The following is a 14817-nucleotide window of genomic DNA, read 5'->3' as shown; positions in this document are numbered from 1 at the left end:
CCCCGGTGCTGTGGCAAACGGGGTAATAAATCGGGTTGATACTAGCTGTAAAGTCACCTGAGATCAAGCCCAGCAGCTTGTGATGTCATTGCGTCTATTAGATACCCAACATCATAAACTGTCAGTACTAACAAAAAAAAAATCGACAAAAGAAATTTATTTGAAAAAACAGTCCCCAAAACATTCCCTCTTTCACCAATTTATTGTAAGAAAAAAAATAAAGGGGTCCCACGACGACTCTGGACCGTCTAGAACATGGGGGGAGACACTCAGGGAACGTATCCCCCATTTTCTAGGAGTGCAGACCCTTCATGTGAGGAGCGTGGGTGCAATGAATCTGCACTCACTCTCCCCGGGTCCACAGCAGCAGAGTCCATGTCGTAATGGTTGCTACCAAAGCTGCAATGCCCTGCTCATGAGGTAAGGGCATGCCTAATCAGGAGAACTATTCTACATTTCCAAATATTGGTATTTGCTGATATTATTGCTATTCCACCTACTATATATTGGGGATATGATCTTGGAGATGGAATACCCCTTTAAGTCCAGTTATCCAGCTGAATGAATACTTAACAACAGAGCTAGCTATTTAGATGTGTTTTCTTGTGGCGTATAATGGACTCTCATGTTTGGTAGTCGTTCAGCAGGGAAACTATAAAAGCAAATCCCTTCATTTGGAAATGTAGTATATAGCTCTCCTGATCAATTATGTTCCTTACCTAATGAGCAGGGCATTGCAGTAATAATAATAATTTATTCATTTATATAGCATTATTAATTCCATAGCGCTGTATGTCTTTGGAGTGTGGGAGGCAACCAGAGTACCCGGAGGAAACCCACACAGACACGGGGAGAACATACAAATTCCTTGCAGATGGTGTCCTTGGTGGGAATTGAACCCAGGACCTCAGCGCTGCAAGACTGCAGTGCTAACTACTGAGCCACCGTGCCGCCCATTTAGCTTACTGATGCATAACCACCACTCACTGTGTCTGAACACAGGAAGCTGAGCTGACAGCCGCTCTGTGCATACGGCAGCGTCTATTGCGAAGGAGAGGGCCGTGGGGGGATCAACGCTGCACAGGTACCATGGGACACCGAGGAACACCGGTGGGGTTATAGGGGGTGACCTGGCAAAGCCTCGGGAGGAGTTTTCTGTCGCATGTGTCATGGCACATGCGACAGAAATCAGAGGAGTAGGGTGAATGCGGCCGGCGCGCTGCTGTGCGCGGGGCCATCTTGGATTTCTGGGAGGGCATCAGGGGGGGCACTTTGGCGACACCGGGGGACCGGAGGGGACCGGGGAGAAGATTTATCATGTTTGTTCATGCCAGATGGGAGATAAATAATTTTTTACCGGCACTGTCATTTACTGTAACGTGATCATCGGTATACGGTGTATACCTGTGATCACGTGAGCGGGGACTGGAAAAACCATCCTGAATCATGATCTCCAGGGTCTCAGCTAGCCCTGAAACCCCGGAGATTTTCTGACGCTGGGGGGCGTTATTCACTTATTTCTGCCTGCTGTTTATAAATGGCAGATCAGAATAAGGCTACATTAACACGACCGATCCATTTTTGTGGTCTGCAAAAAACAGTCCGTTTTTTTTCACGGGTGCATCCGTGTGGCATCCGTTTCCGTTCCGTAGACGGTCCGTATGTCATCTGTTTGTCATCCATGTGCCTTTCGGTTTTTTGCGTACTGCAAAAAAACTGAAGGAGGGTAAATGCATAAATTTACCCAGGATCCATAGCTTCATCCTACATGAGGCGGTCACATGTTCACTCCAGTGCCATTTTCTACTGCTTTTCACAGCGTAGAGCTCTCTGGTGATTTTCCTGTGCTTGTACACTTCATATCAGTCTTTTCTGTCATTATAATGGCAGAAAGACACATAATGTCCCACTCTCCTGCATTTTGTAAACCCTTTGGTGCCTTTCATGTGGCACTAAGGGGTGCTTAGCTTTGTATTTAGCCAAAAAAATGAAAAAAAAAATGACGTAGGGTTCCCCCTATTTTGTAGCCAGCTAGGGTAAAGCAGACGGCTGCAGCCTGCAGACCACAGCTGGCAGCCTCACCTTGGCTGGTAATCCAAAACTGAGGGCACCCCACGCTGTTATTTTAAATAAATAAATAATTAAAAAAAAAAAACAAGTAGGGGTCCCCCCAAGATTGGATCACCAGCCAAGGTAAAGCAGACAGCTGGGGTCTGATATTCTCAGACTAGGGAGGTCCATGGTTATTGGACTCTCCCCAGCCTAAAAATAGCAGGCCGCAGCCGCCCCAGAAGTGGCGCATCCATTAGATGCGCCAATCCTGGTGCTTCGCCCCAGCTCATCCCGTGCCCTGGTGCGGTGGCAAACGGGGTAATATATGGGGTTAATACCAGATGTGTAATGTCACCTGGCATCAAGCCCTGGGGTTGGTGAGGTCAGGCGTCTATCAGATACCCGACATCACCAACCCAGTCAGTAAAAAAAAAAAATAGACGACAAACACATTTTTATTTGAAAAAACACTCCCCAATACATTCCCTCTTTAACCAATTTATTAGAAAGAAAAACAAATCCAGGTCTGGTGTAATCCAAGGGGTTGCCATGACGATCCATACTGTCCCAGTCAATGAAGAGCAGGATGTTCCCCATTGGCTGGGAGAGCAGTGCTGTGACCTGAGCTAACATCAATGGGTCAGCACAGGTCACTGCAGGGGATGACAAGTGCTGCTGTCAGCGAGGTACATTACCTGCGCTGATCTCCTGCACTGCTGACAGCACCTGTCACTGAGTTCAATGACCTTCACAGCCAAGTATCGTGAGCGGCCCGTGACGTCACCGCTAGTCAGTCTCGGGTCGGAAGCGAGAGAAGGTGATGTGACAAGCGGTGGCCATGGAGGACAGTGACAGCGCTGAGGTCGGAACTTCATCACCGCAGGTAAGCCGAGCGGGACCATGTGTGCAGAGTGCCAGGTGGGCGGAGCCTAGCGAGGTAATGTGTGCAGAGTGCCAGGTGGGCGGAGCCTAGCGGGGTAATGTGTGCAGAGTGCCAGGTGTGCAGAGTGCCAGGTGGGCGGAGCCTAGCGGGACCATGTGTGCAGAATGCCAGGTGTACAGAGTGCCAGGTGGGCGGAGCCTAGCGGGGAAATGTGTGCAGAGTGCCAGGTGGGCGGAGCCTAGCGGGACCATGTGTGCAGAGTGCCAGGTGGGCGGAGCCTAGCGGGGGTAATGTGTGCAGAGTGCCAGGTGGGCGGAGCCTAGTGGGACCATGTGTGCAGAGTGCCAGGTGGGCGGAGCCTAGCGGGACCATGTGTGCAGAATGCCAGGTGGGCAGAGCCTAGCGGGACCATGTGTGCAGAGTGCCAGGTGGGCGGAGCCTAGCGGGACCATGTGTGCAGAGTGCCAGGTGGGCGGAGCCTAGCAGGGTAATGTGTGCAGAGTGTCAGGTGGGCGGAGCCTAGCGAGACCATGTGTATAGAGTGTCAGGTGGGCGGAGCCATGTGTGCTGGCGGCAGAGTGCGAAGTGGGTGGAGCCTGGCGGGGTCATGTGGCGCTGAGGACGTCAGTGTCGTGGACTGCATGGCTGGGGACAGGTGAGTGTGTGTGTGTGTGTGTATGTGTACATGCCGCATGCAGGAGGGGGCGGAGCGAGCTGAGCGGGGAAGTGTCGGCTTCCTGCACACGTAACTAGGATAAATATCGGGTTACTAACCAAAGCGCTTTGCTTGAATACCCGATGTTTATCTTGGTTACCAGCTTCTGGCAGGCTGCCAGCGATGGCTCCTGCACACTGTAGCTGTAAAAAGCCCTGCTTTTTGCTGCTAGAACCGTTCTCGAACGTAACTAGAACTATCGAACTTTAGCAAAAAGCTCGAGTTCTAGTTCGATCTAGAACAGCCCCCAAAATCACTCGAACCGCGAACTGGAGAACCGTGAACCGCGCTCAACTCTAGCAATGAAGTGAATCGCGCGGTCAGCAGAGACTTCAGCACTGCAGACTTTAAGATTACCAAATCTGCCTATGTTTATCATTAGAGGCGGTAGCTCAGTGGATAGAGCACTCGCCTAAGAAGCAAAACTTCACGAGTTCTGGTCCCGGTAAAGAATTAAATTTATTTATTTTTAATTTTAAATTATTATTATAAATTTATAATTATAATTTAATTTAATTATGCACTGAGGGGAGGAGCCGGACATCAGCTGCGAGCCGTGGGACACACCTCTAAAATTGGAGCAGTTCTCAGAATGAGACTGCATTGCTCTCTCCTCTCTTCTCTCTGTCTCTTCTCTGTCTCTCTCCCCCTCTCTCTCCTCTCTCTCTCTTTTTTCAGTCTCTCGATTTCTCTTTTTCCCTCTCTCTTTTTCTCTCTCTCTTTCCTCTCTCTCTGTCTCCTCTCTCTCTTTTTCTCTTTTTCTCAGTCTCTCTTTTTCTCTCTCTCTCTTTTTTCTCTCTCTCTCTTTTCTTTCTCTCTTTTCTCTCTCTCTTTTCTCTCTCTCTTTTCTCTCTCTCTCTTTTCTCTCTCTCTTTTCTCTCTCTCTCTCTTTTCTCTCTCTCTTTTCTCAGACCTGATGATGATCAGCTGATGCGGTCACCTGACAGAATCAGCTGACTCGATAAGTCGAGCGGTGTGGCTGGCTTTTTACTGCCCGTCCGGCTAAACTATCAGCTGATGCTGTCGGACAGGAGTCTGCACTGAAGTGTGTAGTTTGTTTGTTTTTTTTTGCACTGATGCATCAGCTGATTGTATAAAAGCCATTTATACAATCAGCTACTGTGTCATGTGTTTCAGGCCCTTGAACCTGACACATCATTTGATCGCTTTGCCTTCTAGCAAACCGATCAGATGATTTTGGATCCGGATTGGACGGCGCAGGACCCTTGACCGAGGATTACTGCAGAAGGGGGTTCTTTATTTCAATAAAGATGGAGTCATTAATTGTGTTGTGTTGTATTTCTAATAAAAATATTTTTCTGTTGTGTTTTTTTTATCTGTACTAGAAATTCATGGTGGCCATGTCTAATATTAGCGTGATACCATGAATTTCGGGCTTAGGGCCAGTTGATAATATACAGCTACGCTAGCTCTTATACCATTATTACCCAGTGAGCCACCCGTCACCAGGGCAGCTGGAAGAGTTGGATGCAGCGCCAGAAGATGGCGCTTCTATGAAAGCGCAATTTTCTGGGGCGACTGCGGACTGCAATTCGCAGCATGGGTGCCCAGAAAGCTTGGACACCCTGAGCTGCGGATTCCAATCCCCAGCTGCCTAGTTATACCTGGCTGGACACAAAAACATGGCGAAGCCCACATAATTTTTTGGGGGGGCAAAAAACTCCTCCATACAGTCCTGGATGGAGTATGCTGAGCCTTGTAGTTCTGCAGCTGCTGTCTGTCTGTATGGAGGAGAGCAGACAGCAGCTGCAGAACGACAAGGCTCAGCATGCTCCATTCACTAGTGTATAATACCACTTATATCCTCAAACCAAGAATATATATGATGCCAATCTTCCTTTAAAATACTTTATTTATTTAGAAAAATAGAATAAAAAACATATAAACAAACACAAAGGCACAGCAGGGTAGAGAGATACAAACTCCCTCGGCACTTTAAAGAGTTCCATAACTTGGACGCCCGACTCTTGATTATAAAAGCCATCGATCAGATCAGGACCGATATACGGGGCGGCGACATAGGCAGAACCCTTGCGCGTCTGGAAAGCCGGTGGATCTATAGGCTGGGTACTGTGGCCCCTGAGGGCCTTAATGAAAATTTTGGTTTTAATGCTTTTCTGTGAACAGATCATCTGTATTGGTTGGGATGTCTTTTTAATTTGTTGTACCTGTTGTTTATGTGTTAAATAGTCGGTATATTTATTATCTGGTACAGGGGATGACATACCTTGCTTGAGTGCTAATTTATGTTCCTGCTCTTTCCTTGAGGTTATTGCCACCCAGTGTTTGGACCCTATACCTACTGTACATGTTTGATGACCGAAGATTTGAATTATGGCAATATTGGATTATTGGACTGTTCATCTTCATGTAGTTACCTACTTATGTGGTGCCATTTGCTGTTGACAATCTAGACGGATGGATGCTGTAATATTATTGAGTGAACCATACGAACTATGGATGAAGGTCGGAGTATCCCTCACAGTCGATGAAGATGGACCGGTGGTTTTGGCCCACCTTGTAGATTGGACTTTGTGCTTACCCTTTAAGCTGTGTGGGGGCTATCTTTGACCTGGAGTAAAGTATATGTATATTCTTGTTTCCTTTTACTCCCGTTAATTTTTTCTTCTTCCCATCCTGTTCCCCTCTTTTCCCTCCCTTCCCCCACCTTTCCCCCCCTTACACCCCCCATCTTTTCCCTCCCCCCCAAACCCCACCTTTTCCACCTTCTTCCTTCCTTTTTGACCCTTTCTATTTCTAGTATTATTTCTTTCTGATAGGGTTAATGTTATAAATATGGAATGACACATTTATGGTGTGCTTTGATTGGGGGTGGGTGGTTGATCTCTGTGGGCTATGTGGGTCTTGCACCCTTTGCCAGCTGTGGTCTGGACATATGTAGGAGGATGCAGGGTAATATAAATGTATCTTCTAACCTAACATGGAGCCCGTATAGGGGGTTTATGATTGAGTATGTGATCAATGGGAGTCATGGTGAAAGGGCCCCTATACTGCGGCTGGCGGGGGGTGCGGGAGTGTACGGCCCATATGGCTAATAATTGGTTAAAGTTTGGATGTGCAATTACGTGTTTTGTATATTACATATGGTCACTTGCTTATATTGCCGTGGTCATCAGAAAAATGTAAACAGTTATATTGTAGTTGATCCAGTGGTTATTGTGGTCCTTTTGTTATTTACAATTAAAATGGAGAGATGTATATGGGGACTGGGTGGTCTCGATCCCCAGGAGGAGATGCATGTTGTCTGTGCATGCGGGTAGTTATCGTTCGATAGGATGCAATCCTGATTATATCAATGCAAAATGTGGAATGTGTGGCTATATTCACTAGTGTATGCAGGAGAGCAGACAGCAGCTGCAGAACTACAAGGCTCAGCATACTCCATCCAGGACTGTATGCAGGAGTTTTTTGCCCACCAAAAAAATGACATGGGTTTCGCCATATTTTTGTATGCTAGCCAGGTACAGCAGGCAGGTACGGCTGCCCCCAACCCCCAGCTGCCTATTTGTACTCGGCTGGCAACTAAAAAAATAGGGAAGCCCTTTTTTTAATTATTTCATGAATTTCATGAAATAATAAAAAAAAAAATCGACATGAGCTTTGCTCCATTTTTGTGTCCAGCCAGGTACAACTAGGCAGCTGATGATTGGAATCTGCAGCACAGTTTAGCCCAAGCTTTTTGGGCCACTCTGCTGCGAATTGCAGTCTGCAGCCGCCCCAGAAAATGGCGCTTTCATAGAAGCGCCATCATCTGGCGCTGTATCCAACTCTTCCAGCTGCCCTGGAGACAGGTGGCTTGCTGGGTAATAATGAGTTAATACTAACTTTGTTTTACTAGCTAGTATTAAGCCAAAGATTCTTAATGTCAGGCAAGTTTGACCCAGCCATTAAGAATCTCCAACAAAGGGTTAAAAAAAAAAGACACCACACAGAGAAAAAATACTTTAATATAAATAAATACACAGACTCACTTAGAGACTCCATAATCATTACTCCCTCGCATCCCTCCATGATCCATGGTCTTCCGTCTTCTTTCTCCTTCAACCCATGCAGCTCTGCTACATCAGACAGCGCTGCATGGAAGGAAGACGGTGCTGCTTCCCATGCAGTCTATATCACTCAGTGAGTAGCAGAGGTTGCCGGCTGTAAGCGGTGACGTCACTTCTGACAGGCGCATTGCTGTAGCAACAGTGATCTCCGTTATTGACCGGCTGTGGCAGCCGGTGAATAACGGAACGGGGAAGCAGAACGGGGAAGCCGACCGTGTGCCAGAGCATCTCGCCGGTACACGGAGATACACAAATTATCACCGCGTACTGGAGAGATGCACTGACAGGACCTAGCATGACGTCTAGCCATGTGACCAGTCTGTAGCCAATGAGATAATAGACACGAGACTGGTCACATGCTATTTTGACGTCACGATAGGTCCTATCATCAGTGCTGGTTACCGGGAGGATGCAGCGATTATCGGAAGGAAAAGTGGCAGGAGACAGAGTGCAGGACGCATCGCGTGGACCTGTAAGTGTTATGGCAATGTTTATTAACTGTATGTGTACATTTATAATGTGTTTTTATGTGTTTGTGTTTGCCTGCCATTTTTTTCAATGGGGTTCCAGAGGTTCGTCGAACGGTTCGTCGAGCCGAACTCGAACGCGGGCTCTGTTCGACGAACTGAACTGAACTCGAGCCTTTAGAGGCTCGCTCATCTCTAATGAGCAACAAATGGTCTGGAATTGTTGTGTTGAAAAATTCCTCTATTCTTTCCAATAATTATCATATAGGAAAAAAACAAAACTTTTAATATTTCATTTAAAAAAAGGAAAAAAGATTAAAAAAACCACTGACGTTACCTGCACAATAATTGTTCTAGTAGCTATTGCAACTTTCTAATGGTAACTGGTAACTTCTATCATTGTCAGTAGAAAATGAGTTTGCGGTTCACATATTAATTTTAACCATATCAAATCTCTAAAAGTATTTGTATTGCCAACTTGACATGTTTTGCCTATTTAGGTATTCTCAAAAGGAAGTATTGGTATAATAGAGTATTAAAAAGAAAAATAAAGTTGATTCCCCCAGCTGGAATGTTTGGCGAGGGTCCTTAGTTGGCGACGCATGAGATGGTGAATGGGACTAAACCAACTTTTTGCTGGGTCACTAATTTCTAAATAGGATCTTTTTTTAAATTTCAAGGGACCAGATACCACCAACACCAGTTCCGTCCATTTACAGTTTTTCCAATATATCTGGCCATTTTTTTTACATGATTATTTCTTTTACTCTTGCAGGATCTACTAAAGCATTCAATGGGGCAATAATTGTCATCACGCCAAGCAACACCATGCTTAGCACTAGTCTACTATAAGGAAGCAAGAAAAAAACCAAGGAGAAAATTGTAGAAAAAATACCCTGACTATAAATAAATAAATTGCAAGTGCTTAATAAACAGGGTACTTAGTATATACATTTTTGCAAAAAGGTAAGAAGCTGTCTCACCTCGTCACGGTGTACCCATCTGAGACAGTCCCTAACCTACTAAAGTTAAAAACATATTCTGTACCTGACTTGTGTCATGTCAAAACTTCAATATGGATGGTAAAGTGGTTAGCTGGGTCCCAGATTAAATACACAGCAAAAAGTGAGAAGCAGGTAATTGTTCAGCCTCAGTATCAGGAGGGCTGCACCCCCAACTTGCATTAAAGCAAGATAACAGACAAAAAACACCAAAAAACTGAGCTGTGACAAATGTTCAATAAACATGCAACATTACAAGCATGTGAATTGCAGCCTCAAGACTAGAAAAAAAACAAGGAGAAAATTGTAGAAAAAATACCCTGACTATAAATAAATAAATTGCAAGTGCTTAATAAACAGGGTACTTAGTATATACATTTTTGCAAAAAGGTAAGAAGCTGTCTCACCTCGTCACGGTGTACCCATCTGAGACAGTCCCTAACCTACTAAAGTTAAAAACATATTCTGTACCTGACTTGTGTCATGTCAAAACTTCAATATGGATGGTAAAGTGGTTAGCTGGGTCCCAGATTAAGTACACAGCAAAAAGTGAGAAGCAGGTAATTGTTCAGCCTCAGTATCAGGAGGGCTGCACCCCCAACTTGCATTAAAGCAAGATAACAGACAAAAAACACCAAAAAACTGAGCTGTGACAAATGTTCAATAAACATGCAACATTACAAGCATGTGAATTGCAGCCTCAAGACTAGAAAAAAAACAAGGAGAAAATTGTAGAAAAAATACCCTGACTATAAATAAATAAATTGCAAGTGCTTAATAAACAGGGTACTTAGTATATACATTTTTGCAAAAAGGTAAGAAGCTGTCTCACCTCGTCACGGTGTACCCATCTGAGACAGTCCCTAACCTACTAAAGTTAAAAACATATTCTGTACCTGACTTGTGTCATGTCAAAACTTCAATATGGATGGTAAAGTGGTTAGCTGGGTCCCAGATTAAATGCACAGCAAAAAGTGAGAAGCAGGTAATTGTTCAGCCTCAGTATCAGGAGGGCTGCACCCCCAACTTGCATTAAAGCAAGATAACAGACAAAAAACACCAAAAAACTGAGCTGTGACAAATGTTCAATAAACATGCAACATTACAAGCATGTGAATTGCAGCCTCAAGACTAGAAAAAAAACAAGGAGAAAACTGTAGAAAAAATACTCTGACTATAAATAAATAAATTGCAAGTGCTTAATAAACAGGGTACTTAGTATATACATTTTTGCAAAAAGGTAAGAAGCTTTCTCACCTCGTCACGGTGTACCCATCTGAGACAGTCCCTAACCTACTAAAGTTAAAAACATATTCTGTACCTGACTTGTGTCATGTCAAAACTTCAATATGGATGGTAAAGTGGTTAGCTGGGTCCCAGATTAAATACACAGCAAAAAGTGAGAAGCAGGTAATTGTTCAGCCTCAGTATCAGGAGGGCTGCACCCCCAACTTGCATTAAAGCAAGATAACAGACAAAAAACACCAAAAAACTGAGCTGTGACAAATGTTCAATAAACATGCAACATTACAAGCATGTGAATTGCAGCCTCAAGACTAGAAAAAAACCAAGGAGAAAATTGTAGAAAAAATACCCTGACTATAAATAAATAAATTGCAAGTGCTTAATAAACAGGGTACTTAGTATATACATTTTTGCAAAAAGGTAAGAAGCTGTCTCACCTCGTCACGGTGTACCCATCTGAGACAGTCCCTAACCTACTAAAGTTAAAAACATATTCTGTACCTGACTTGTGTCATGTCAAAACTTCAATATGGATGGTAAAGTGGTTAGCTGGGTCCCAGATTAAATACACAGCAAAAAGTGAGAAGCAGGTAATTGTTCAGCCTCAGTATCAGGAAGGCTGCACCCCCAACTTGCATTAAAGGAAGATAACAGACTAAAAACACCAAAAAACTGAGCTGTGACAAATGTTCAATAAACATGCAACATTACAAGCATGTGAATTGCAGCCTCAAGACTGGTGAGACAGCTTCTTACCTTTTTGCAAAAATGTATATACTAAGCACCCTGTTTATTAAGCACTTGCAATTTATTTATTTATAGTCAGGGTATTTTTTCTACAATTTTCTCTTTGTTTTTTTTCTAGTCTTGAGGCTGCAATTCACATGCTTGTAATGTTGCATGTTTATTGAACATTTGTCACAGCTCAGTTTTTTGGTGTTTTTTGTCTGTTATCTTGCTTTAATGCAAGTTGGGGGTGCAGCCCTCCTGATACTGAGGCTGAACAATTACCTGCTTCTCACTTTTTGCTGTGTATTTAATCTGGGACCCAGCTAACCACTTTACCATCCATATTGAAGTTTTGACATGACACAAGTCAGGTACAGAATATGTTTTTAACTTTAGTAGGTTAGGGACTGTCTCAGATGGGTACACCGTGACGAGGTGAGACAGCTTCTTACCTTTTTGCAAAAATGTATATACTAAGTACCCTGTTTATTAAGCACTTGCAATTTATTTATTTATAGTCAGGGTATTTTTTCTACAATTTTCTCCTTGGTTTTTTCTAGTCTTGAGGCTGCAATTCACATGCTTGTAATGTTGCATGTTTATTGAACATTTGTCACTGCTCAGTTTTTTGGTGTTTTTTTACTATAAGGAAGCAAACAAGAGATTACCTGAGATAATTTAGCAGAACTAATTATTTTAATTTAAATAAGTAGCCATAAACAAAATCACCGGTTTTGCTTTTATCTAGGGATATTTTTTAAGATTATGCTCATATTTAGCCTTTCTTTTCTTTGGTTTTGATAATTTTTTTCACCATCCTAACTTTTTCATGTTTCCCTTTGTAACTTACAAACCAAGCAAAATAAATATTTTAACATCATTCTTGCGATCTTTAAACAACTGTGAAATAAAACAAAGACAAAAAATTAAGGAGGGGGGGAACTTAGTTCTAGAAAAACTTAATGATTGTACAAGATGTTCCAACTCTAGAAATGGACTCATTCAGCACATAGAATTACCTATGGTATATTGTCTATGTTTTCCATTTTTACAGATGGCAGCATCCCTCCCTCTTTGGGTCAAGTCACTTTAAAAATAGATAATATATTAGACCTCATGAGTCTCTTCAGAAAGACTAAACAGTAACAACAGGGAATGTCATTGTTTTGGTTTTCTTTACGAGTCTTTATGTACTCAGCTGCACGTCAGCCATGCATTCACTCTGGGACCCAGCTTCTGCTAAATTCCTGTTCCAGCTCACTTACAAACCTTTATGCATTATAAGACCAATGCCACACAGGTTTAGGAAACACTCACACAGCTGGGCTAAACATTCCCATTTTTCTGTTCCAGAAAGTGGCTGACAGGTCTTAATCTCAAGTACGTGGTAAGTGTCGGTATGAAATGGCTAATGTCAAACAACATGTGTGGAAGAGTAAGACAAAGCTGGCATATAAATGCAAACTGTGGAGTGATGCCGAGGCGGTCCATTAAACAGATACAGTATCCTACACCATGTATACTTTTGCTACATTAGTATACTGTGAGTGTTTTTTTACATAGACTTACTGTACATTAACAAGTCACAAACACATATAATGTTACAAATTGAGTGTTCCTTATTATGCTCTGGGGTCTCTCCAGATTCCAGAGCATGAACAACATAGGATGTATAAAAAATTAATACTCACCTAAGCACTCACCTCTCCAGCAGCCGCTATAGTCCATCATGGGCACTGGCGTAACTAGAGTCCGATGGGCCCAGATGGGGTCTTGTAGTGTTCTAAATCCTATCAAAACATAAATGTTGCCCCCTCCCCCTTCAATATGTAGTAATGTCCCCCATTCTGGGCACCTTCCTGGTAAATTTGTCCCCCATCCTGGTTGATATACCCCCCATGGTGGGTCCATTCCTGGTAAATGTCCCTCATCCTGGTATATATGTCCACATTCTGCGCCCCTTCCTGGTAAATATGGCCGCTATTCTTTTATATATGTCCCCCATCCTAGGCCCATTCTTGATAAATATGTCCCCCATTCGGGTACTGTACGTGTTTCATCGTGGGACTCATCCTGGTATATATATCCCCCATTCTGGTAAATGGGCCACCAATCCTGGTAAATATGTCCCCTTTCCTGTTATGTGTCCCCATCCTGGGCCTCTTCTTTTTTATATATGTCACCATCCTGGTATATGTGTCCCCATCCTGGGCCCATTCCTGGTAAATATGTCACCCATCCATCTACATATATTTCCTTATCCTCGGCCCCTTCCTGGTATTTATGTCCATATCCTGGACCCCTTCCTTATATATATGTTCCCCATCCTGGGCCCCTTTTTGGTATATATGACTCCCATCTGTAACATCTTGTCTGAGGCCACAGCTTCAAAAATGATACTTTGGGCAGATTTGGCACAAACTATTCCGATTGGCAGATTCCAGAGAAACACTTAAACTCTTAGGCTATGTGTGCACGTTGCATACTGGCCCTGCAGAAATTTATGCAGTGATTTAAAGAGCACACGTGCACTTCAAGTCGCTGCAGAAACAGTCCGTAATGAAAAAAAAAAGCTGATTCCATGCGCTCTGACTGCAGCCCCTCCCATAGACAGAGCGGGGGATGCAGGCAAAGCGCAGGAAAGAGGTGACATGTCACTTCTTAGAACGCATGCTTCGGGCAGCAGCCGAAGCGCTGCGCTCTAATACGCCATAGATATGCCATAGATTGTGCAGGGGACGCAGGACGCGTACAGTTACGCTGCGTGCAGATCGCAGCGTAACTGCAAGCAATTACGCAACGTGTGCACATAGCCTTAAACTCTTATACAAGGATCTGTACTGATAATGGGGCTCAGTGGATTGCTATGGGAGGGCTTCCATCTGGAGGTTCGAACCATAGGCAGGTAAAAGCAGTCAGGGAGCCAGGTCAAAACTAAGAGGGTGGAAAGGTGCAAAATCATCAGGCAGGAAAAGTATCAAGAAACAATCTGAGGTGAAACAGGAAAACACTTATATTAAGCAGAAAACAAACACATAACTATACAGGGAAGCACAAGCTATATCTGGCTGCTTCCAGCAGTAAGCTGGAAGCTTTATTAGAATGTAATATCTTCTAATAGGCTGAAGCTAGGAGCTAACGACTTCAGCTGGACAGCTCACACACCAATTTTGTCAGACTGGAAGGTACTGCAGGTCTTAGGACTCTAACCTTAGAGGAAGGACAGAGCCTGCAGTGTCCAGAGATCACCAGCACCACCCAAAGAGTGAATAGGGCAATGCCTGAATGACAGAAGCAGATGTTGGAGGAGCAGGTTCTGGTGGCAATATGACTCCACATTAACTTGTTAGGCTTTGTATGTTAAATGTGTTTGCTTTATGTTGGTAGAGCATTGGTTAATGTCAGTTTACCTGCTATCACCTCCTTGGTTATTCACCTTACCTGCCGCCAGTTTGTGACCATTCCCATCTGCTTAAAATAGTCACATGATCCATCACCTTATGCTGGAAATAGAATCTCATTTCTACTGACCATCTAGGACACAGCACATCTATCAGGGTGGATAGAGGTCTCATGGAGGGATCCACTAAGAACCTGCCCCCTGTTGTTCTTCCTAGGGAGGAAATTTCACAGG

Source organism: Anomaloglossus baeobatrachus, chromosome 1 (genome assembly GCF_048569485.1).
Source record: "Anomaloglossus baeobatrachus isolate aAnoBae1 chromosome 1, aAnoBae1.hap1, whole genome shotgun sequence".
NCBI lineage: Eukaryota > Metazoa > Chordata > Amphibia > Anura > Aromobatidae > Anomaloglossus > Anomaloglossus baeobatrachus.
Note: the sequence above shows the minus strand (reverse complement) of the source record.